Consider the following 9866-nt stretch of genomic DNA (forward strand, 5'->3'; position numbering starts at 1 on the left):
CCTGGCATATTGCAGTTTTTTTCTGCTCTAGGGTCTTGGACTGATTGAGGGTTTGTTCCAGTTTCTTTAGTCAAGATTCTGTAGGGAAAAGCTTGGACAAAGAAGCAGAAATACACAGCTTAAGCAGAGTGCCTCTGGGTTACAGAAGAATGATCATCTATAAGAGTATTTAAGAAAGGAATTGGCCTAACTTCTTGGTAGATACAAGACTGTAGGAGCTATTTGGAAATGAATAGTGTGATAACTATATTGGTTAAAGGCCAACCTGGACAAAGTACCACTTGATAGATAGTAGTAACTCCTCAGCTTCTGGAAAGGGAAAAGAAAGAGGAGAAATATGTATATTTCAACCACTCCACACATACTCTGTAAGGCACAAACTACAAAGATTTTTAGGGTATTCCTTACTGAGGACAGACACTACTACTCAATTCAGGGTAAACAAGAACTAATTATTGTGGGTCTTCATGAGAAGACAGTTCCCAGATTACATTTTCTCTTGGCCTTTTCCATTATGAAGCCCTTAGTTTCCCCTTAGTCTCATTGCCTTTGCCATCTCCACCCAGGAGCAGATGTGTTTAGTCATATGAAAACTGAGCATTCAAAAGAGCAATTCTAAGTCCAGAACCACAAAAATATTTACTAAGCTTTGGAGCAAGTACCTTAGATACCTTCAAAAACTGATCTTCACTGATTAGGAAATAACTTACATTGTTAAAATTTTAAAGGTAGAAAACAAGTATGTAGTTAAATTCTTCCGCATCCCTACTCTCCTGCAGCCTGCCCTGAGTGGAAACTAGTCTTATGAGATTCTTGTGTATAAATTTTAACATATATTTTATTTTTCATATACCAGAAAAGTATAATATATTCTTTTACTTTTTTTTTACACATAGTAAACAAACAAACATACTCTAGGTTTGTGACTTGTTAAGTGTTCTTATTCCCTGGCTACTGACACTCTTCCCATGGTTTTGTAGCTTTAGGAAGTTTAACTCTCCAAGTAGGATATGCTAAGAATATTTTAGTCTGATGAATCAGTGACATCACCCACCCTTGAAACCTACAGAATAACCTCTCCCAAAGCCCCTGTTTTGGGGCATAGACAAGTAGCATCAAGACATCAAGAAAAGTTGCCTGGTATAGACATTTGCCTGACATCTCGCAACTGAGCTTCACTTCCAGAAAGGGTCCTGTTGCAGCCAGTTCCCTGGATACCCTCCAGAGAGATCCTTGTGTAAATATCCTTACCAATCTTGGAAGTGTTTGTGGGTGCCCCATTCCTGAGGTGTCTATGTTTTCCTGAATGGGGTATCTTAGAATTAAAAACCTAGAGAGGGAGGAAGAGAAGGAAGAAAAACCTTCACAAAATTGCCTCTGGATCCCAAACAGGGGCCCAGCTAACAACCATGGCAATATGGCACAATGGAAGTGGTCAGGCATTGCCATAAAAAGGTTTGAGTTTGAATCTCAGTTCTGCCAGTGAGATATCCATCTTTTGTGGAAACTAGGTGTGAGAATATAGAGGAAGTGCATCACACATGAAAGATGCTCAATCAAAGTTAGCTGAATCAGAAGTGCTAAGGAAGAATTTGCTTCCTGTGCTTAGAGTATCAGGTCATTTGGAGGGCAGTGTGCTAGTGTTCATTTTCTAAGCCTGAGTTCTCAGTGTCTTCCAGTAGTCCATAACTCCCATAACTCTTGTAACACTTTCCTTTTCTACCTGCTTAAATGAGCACATGTTAGGCTGGCCACCAGCCTGATATACTTCTTTCTTGCTAGCTTCTCTTTGCCAGTGGACACCCAAAATTTCCCAGGCTGCCTTCTGACTCTACACTCTGCCCTCCTTCCTCTCTTGCTTTATATCTGGTCTATGCTGCAGCAGTACAGTCAAGTCAGTGGGGATTTTCCAAGTACCCAGAACTGTGACTTCACAATGAATTGGTCCCAAAGGGCCACTTGGGCCTCAGTCATTTCAGTCAATCCAGACTAGCAAGGAAGGTTTGGAAAGGGGGTGCTGGTCTGTATTTTCTAGCTGTTGCAGCTGTGAGGATTTAGCAGAAATGTTAACTGGGGCCAGGACTTAGGCAATCACACAGGGTCCAGTGCTTAAAGAGGCCCCGTGACTGGTTTAACATTCTGCAGTCACCGTCTTGAAATTCCATATACAATTTAAATAAGAGGCCCCACATTTTCATTTTTTCACTGGGCGTCACATATTATATAGCTGTTTCTGACTGAGGCCCATCATAATCAGGTCTCTGGGAGCAGGGTTCAGTATCCCAGAAAAGAGCAGAAGTATCTGCGAAGTTATGGCCTTGAATAAAAGGCATCCAAGCATGAAATTTGTTCCTTAGAATTTCACACCACACTCCCATTATTTTGCACTCAGTCGGGCATAGCGATCTGTGTGAACTTTTTCCTTGAGCTCAGAGTCCCACTACCTCCAAGTCTTGGCTACACTTCTCAAACTGCTCAAATCTACCAGATCATTGAAACTTCACTTTTCAAAGATGATTTCTGCCTGAGTAGATTGAATATATACTTCCCACTACATATAATTTCTTTTTTTATTGAAATATTTGAAGTAGTTATAGATTCTTATGAGTTATAAGAAATAATACAGAGAGATCCTGTTTACCCTTTCCAAGTTTTCCCCACTGATAAATTTTGCAAAACCCTAGTATATCACAACTAGGATATTGATATTGATATAATTTAGCAATGTTCTTCTGATTTTCTATTTGACTTATGATCATTTGTGTGTGTATTTTATCCTATATAAGTTTATCACACATGAGTTTATGCATTTACCACCACAGTCAAGTTACTAAAGATTGCCATCATCCTTCAGGGAGTTACCCCATCATAACTGCACCACCTCCCTTCTGCTACCTCCTCTCCTACCCAAGGCAGACACTAATGTGTTCTCCATTTCTAAAATTAGACATCTGGTTGATTGTAGGTTGTGGCTATTACAAATATCACCTCTATTTTTGGCCATGTGCTCTTCTCATGAATTCATGGCCACTTAATTCACAAAACAAAATTTGTCAATAAATTATTTGAATTCCCTATAAGTCAATGGTTATTTTCAATTTAGAAGCAACACAGTTGAGGAAAAAGCTGAAGTATTTTCTAGTTGGAAGAATTGGTTTTGTGTTTTTTAAACAATGCTTCATTATTTATTTTTTGTGTGGCCCGAGGTTGGTTACTTAGCACATCACCACCATCACCCCACCCTCCACCTAGCATCTCCGTATCTCTGTTAACCAGGAAAAACAATACCTCTGTGCAGAGATGTTTCTGTGAAGATGAAATGAAATAGCACATGAAAGCTTCCGGTACTTTGGGACTTTCCATAGTTTATTTTTTCTTGGCACCAGCTGAGGACAGGGAATGATTTTAAAATAGTGAAGTCAAAGTTGTAAAATTTTAAAATGTAGTTTTAATATTCCAAATTATTTAGGGAAATATAAGACAAGAATGATTATAAAACCAGAACTTAATAATTAGCTTAATAAGACATCTAAAGACATTTAGGAGGAAACTGGGGAAATTTCTTTTAACTAAGTCAAACAATGCATTGTCTTATCCTCCCCTACCTCTCCCAATAACAAGGTGGTTTTAATTATTTTAGCAAGTTGTTTCTTTCAAGGTCTAGCTTTAACAAACTACAGCCTCCCTTACTCCAATTTTCCAAAAATCCTGCATTAGTGAAGCCTAGGATAATTATATTTTACTAGAATTGAAAAATATTTTTTACTCCTTGTTGAAAATTCTTTATAATCTTGTTTGTTTCCAACTTGCTCCCGAATTTTACTTCCCTCTTAGGCTCAGTGACAGCTCAGGCTGCTCCACCCTTTTTGTTCTAATTCTATAAGCTTTCCAAGAACTTAAAGGGCTGTTTACAGATATGTAGCTCTGAGAAAGAGATATTATCATTTCCCTTAGACCTTCCCTGTTTTTCAAGTTTTGAAATCCCAGAAGACAATCCTACTTGATTTTCTAAGCATTTTTTGTGAGTGTGTGATGGACCCGTCTCAGGGTCTCTTGCTAAGTTGTTCCATTCTGAATGTTTCTGGATCTATTTCCAAGTATTTACTGCACATCTACTTGGTGCTTCACCCTATGTAGGGAATGAAAAAACCAGAGATGTGGTCTTTAAGGAGTTTATAGTTGAATAATTCCAAGTACACAAGTGAAATAGTTGGAGAATGATTAACTAGAACCCTGTATGATATTATACTGAAACAAAGGGAGATGATTAGAGGTTGCAGGTCAACAAGGAAGGAAAATACATCATTAAAAGTAAGGTTGGGAAATCAAAAGATACTCAGAACTTGGATCTATGAAGTGACAAAAAGAATAATCAATAAGGAGACATCTTGAGCAAAATCATGGGGGTAAGTTTGAATCATTCCATGCATCTAGCTCTAATGAACACCTGATTTTTTACTTTGTTCTTAGACTTTGCCTTGCACTATTTGGCTCTATCCCACCTTACACTATGCTTCCTGGTCTGTGAATTATAGGTCACCTAAATTCCTGACTGCTCACCTTACCTTTGTTTATGGCCTTACCTACTTTCACCTACTACCCAATGATCAGTTCTCTGGGGCTGACCTTCTGCTACAATGTATGTGAAAGGCTTGGATGACATATGTATTAAAAACATCATCCATAGCCAATCTTTTTCACCTCTGAATTCCCTACCCCAACACCAGTCAGTTGTGTTTATGTTCCTGGAAATTTTGTACAGCCCTGAAAAAACAGAACACAAAGACCAGCAAGACCAGCAGCACCAATGGTGGTGAAGCCAATCATGAGATATGGCTAAAATGACATCCCTTGGTGAAGGAAGTGCTTTGGTGACTAAGCAGAAGAGTGTAGATTAGATAGTAAGTGACTAGGAATGACTGAAACCATTTATCTCAATTACTAACAACAGGGGTTTCCTTTATAGAGAAACTAGAACCCTTTATTTGACAAAGTTAATGATTTTATTCCCAGTGAAGCATTTTTTTTTTGTTTTTGTTTTAACCAGGCCAAAAGATGTCCAATTTACCCGCTTCCAAAGTCTTGGTTGAACTACACCCCACATTGGCCCAAGGCTATTTGCTTTGGAATCTGACAGTCCATCCTCTTCTGTGGTTTCTGTTCATATTCCCACTAGCCTTGGGGGATTGTAAAGTCAGAAAAAGAAGGGACTGCAGTTATCTGGCCGAAACCAGATAGCACTGGCCCACAGCCACTCCACCCTGATGTGCAGCAACCCAACACACACACACACACACACACACACACACACACACACACACACACTGGGTATAGCTACACTGGGTATAGCTGGTTTTGCTTCATAGGGGAACTTGATTTTACAATCTATGGTTGTAAATTTTCAAAATGGGGGAAATGATTGGTCTAGGGGTGAGGCTGGAGGACATAAAAGAGTAGAACCCAATATTTGGATGAAGGCTTAGATGGAATTAATTAGAACCTATAGCATCTTGAAGAGAGTAGACACCAATGTGCTCCACAAATCCTGGACTACTATATTAAAAAGCCCTTTACCACTATCCCCACAAACTTTTGAAAGAAATAAAAACGTTTGAAGAAATAACTAAAATGTAACATTTTACCCAGAATATGAAACAAATAAGAAAATAATTCAGACTGCAAACTTCCACAAAACAAACAGATGATTGATCTTATTTCATTGAGGGCTGAGATCAATTCATTTTGTTCATAATTATATTCCCAGGACCTAGCATACTAGTAGTATCTAGCACACAGTAGGAGTTTGGTAAATACTTGTTGGATGAATAAATTAATCAAAATAATAATAATAATTATAGAAATAAATATTTATTGAGCCCCATTTGTATGCCAGGCAGTGCTCTAAATATGTTACATGTGGTAACTAGTTGATTGAATCCTTACAGCAACCTTCTAAAGTAGGCCTATAAATACTTCCATTTCTAGAGCAGGAAAGCAAGGCTCAAGAGGATTGTGCCTTGCTTAAGCATATACAAGTAGTAAGCAACAGAACTTGAATGAACTGTTACTTGCTAAGGGAAGGCAGGAACAACCTGGCAATCTCTTGATCATTTGTAGTCTCTTTATATTGATAATGGTCAACCAAATATATTGTGAGGCAATCCCAGGTGGCGATTCTTTATTATTTTCTCTGACTAGGATGCTATCCTCAATTTCCTCTATCAGCCTACCAAATAAGCACGTATCACTTCTTTCTTCATATTGGAATCCTATTCATTATTAAAGATCCAATTTAAATTTCTGTTGGAGAGCACAAGAGACTTGGTTGGAAAGTTTGTAAGGAGGACATTCTGATAAAAAGGAAGTGTGTGGAAGGCCACCTGCCTTGTTTACAAGAATTCTGACTTAGGGGATACTTAGGGGAGTGTCAAAGGTGGAGCGCCTAATTATTCCTTGACCTTTGCAAACAAGTCTGTGCATGTGCAGACCCCTGGGTGTTTACTGGAATCCTTATGTTTAATCCCAGGATGTCCTTGCCTAGAGGACAATATAAACTCATGTATCCTCCCATGGTTACTTACCCTACTGATTGTATCTAAAGATAAAAATTCCAATACAAAGCTAACAAGGTAGACAATTGAGGCTGCTTGGACCCTTGAGACAGGCAAGCCCCTTATCCCTCTCACAGTGAAACTGTGTCAGAGTAGTCTGTTCTTCCGTAGTTCAGGGCTGGCCTGGCAAATTTCATCTCCTTTACTAAGCTGGAACTGAATACTCTTACTTGAAGGGCCCTCTCTCTCTCTCTCTCTCTCTCTCTCTCTCTCTCTCTCTCTCTCTCTCTCTCTTACTATCCATGAACCATATCACTATTTGATACTTGAAAACTACATAGCACACTGGTTAAGAGCCAGAATTTAGACCCAGACAGAGCAGGATTTAAATTCCAGCTCTGCCAGTTTACTAGGTGTGTGACTGTGGGCAAGTTACTTAACCTCTCCATCAGGTGCATGATCTTTGAATTGAAAGGAGAATTAAAGCCCAAGATAGATGAGGAGATAATAAGAGAGCACTTAACTTCCTTCAATGAGTTCAAGTTTCCAGACCCAGACAAATTACATCCCAGGCTACTAAGAGAATGTGCAGATGTGATCACAGAGCCAGTCTTAATAACCTTTGAGAAATTATGGCAAAGGTAAGAGATGAGCAATACAAAGAGGCAGACTAACATTGCTCTAATTTTTAGTGAAAATTGGTGGTAATTTTTCATGGTACAAAATCTAGATCCTGGAAACTGTAGATCAGTGAACATGGCTTTGGTCTTTGGCAAAAGTCAAGCATGCACTATTAAGCAGATCATTTTTGATGCTTTAGAAAGGAAGTGGAAATCACCACAGGTAAGCATGAGCTCACTAAAAGCAAGTCATGCTTAACTAAGCCCATTTCCTTTTTATAGTAACCTCAAGGAAAAGATGGAAAAGTAGGAGCAAGGTAGTAGCAGAGTAATAGAGATTGCCTCAATTTGAATGATCTTATTAGAAATTATTCTTAATAAGTGGAAGGTTTTAAGGTTATGTTGCAGTATTCTGTCCTATACATTAAGTCATCCAATACTTTTATTAGTCTGGTTGATCAAATATGCAAATAAAGAAACTTGGTAATATAGAGCATGCACTCTCAATGGGAGTGATGTCAACCCCAAAAGAGCAAAAATTGGTTGTTTAGTGATGAAAAAAATATTTTTCATATACAGAGCACAGATATACATCGAGTACATAAATGCATATACAGCATATTTATGTTACTAAAATTTCATAGAGATTGGAGAAAACGTCTAAGAAGATTATTTATGAGTGTGATAAAAAGGTTGAGAAACATTGGTATAGATAATATGATATTCTAGATGAGAGACTCAAGATCTAGGAAAAAAAACCCTTAAGGGTTGAAATAAACACACACACACACACACACACACACACACACACACACACAAAAGTAGTGGTTATTGAAGATGCACATTATACCCAGAATCTGGGTTAAAATAAAAATAAGTTAGGTAAGCATAGAATCAGGCAAATAATTCATTCAATAAACAAAGGATAAACAAAGGAGGATTTTAGTACTTTACACACTGAGCAGATCTATGCTCAAAGGACACCAGAATGGTAAAAGATCTGGAAACCATGTTACATGAAGCATGGTGTAAAAGACTTGAGGATATTTAGCCTGGAGGAAAAAAGACTGGGGGTGAAATGACAGATATTTTAAAACTCTGTCATGTGAAAGAAGAATTAGAAATAGTGTAATGCTCACTTTTCCTCAACATAAGGAATAATTTTTAACCATTAGGGGATGCCTAAACATGGAACAAGCTGCTTTATAGAGCTTTGTAGACTATCAGAAAGATAATCTACTGCCCTGAGTAGTAGGATAGATATGACCTCTAAAGTTCCTTTTCATTCTCAGATTCTATGATTCCTTACTAATTTTTAAATCTTGGAAATGGAGAAGGTGGTTGAAAAAGATGAGCCCAGACAAGATACCTACCCTTTGTTTCAAAGCTAAAATTCCACAATGTGGGGGATACTGATATGAGAAATCTGTCACGCAAGAACCAAATTGGGTGCCAATATTAACGCCCTAATTCTTCTGGACTTGGGCATTTTATGTTGCTACCTACTTCTAGCTCAGCTTCCGCCTTGGCATAGTAGGAGAGACGCCACATTGGGAGCTATGGGAAATGTCAAGGGGGAGTTTTCAGAGATCACAGTTCTAGAACTGCTTAGATGTTTCACGGAAATATTGGTATGGGGCCAGTGATTAGGAAGAGCACACTTCCTTTCTTCTAAGGCCTCTCCTTGCTCACTTGTATCTCTCTCTCTCTCTCTCTCTCTCTCTCTCTCTCTCTCTCTCTCTCTCTCTCTCTCTCTTTCTTTCTCCTCTTCTCTCATTCTCTCTCCCCCAATACCCCCAATACCCCCCCCCCCAAAAAAAAAAGACTTAGTGCAGACAGTATTAATTTCAGGTCAAAAGGTTAGCACCACATTGGCTGGTTGGGAAAGCTTGGGAATAACATAAAATTAAAACTCTTATTTAAAACCCTCCTTTGTTTCTTGAATGACCTACTATTATTTGCCCGATTCTATGCTTACCTAACTTATCTTTTTTATTTTAAACCAGATGCAGGGTATAACGTGCATCTTCAATAACCATTGCCTTCTTGGCTTTTTTTTTTATTATTCTTATTTCAACCCTCGTGTGTGTGTGTGTGTGTGTGTGTGTGTGTGTGTGTGTTTCTTTTTTCTTTTTTTCTAAATCTTGAGTCAGATCTTTAGATGTGAAAGCTAAAACAAAACAACTTGCAAATCGTGTTCCTGGAATTGTGTCTCAGTGAATGTCTCAGGAAACAGGACCTTGACTGGGGTACAGCATAGTATTTTACAGGGGTCTGAGTATCCTAGTGAAACCTTTTGGTTGGCCTTTTAGAGCAAACACAGTTATTTGCTCTCCTTGTCACCCAACATTGCCAGGCAGAATCTACACAACCCCATTGCTAGACATTAAGTAACCTTCTTACAACTGCCAGGGCATCAAACTTTATTACCTTCCCTCTTAATGCTGTTTTCTCTCTGTCCTTGGCTAAATGTAACCAGTTTCTTCACAAAACAATCTGTTTTTTTCCTTGTGCCCCACTAACTCCTCTTTCATTCCCACTTACTTGCTGAAGCCATTATCACTATCATAGATCCATGTATAAGGGTCATGTCTGCAGATTAACCCACAATAACTTTGCCAACACTTCAAGATTTTTCTTGCCATGTCGTCTTTCAAATAATGCCTAGGTCTGCACTATTAACCATGAAAAAACA

This window comes from Pipistrellus kuhlii, unplaced genomic scaffold (genome assembly GCF_014108245.1).
Source record: "Pipistrellus kuhlii isolate mPipKuh1 unplaced genomic scaffold, mPipKuh1.p scaffold_m20_p_29, whole genome shotgun sequence".
NCBI lineage: Eukaryota > Metazoa > Chordata > Mammalia > Chiroptera > Vespertilionidae > Pipistrellus > Pipistrellus kuhlii.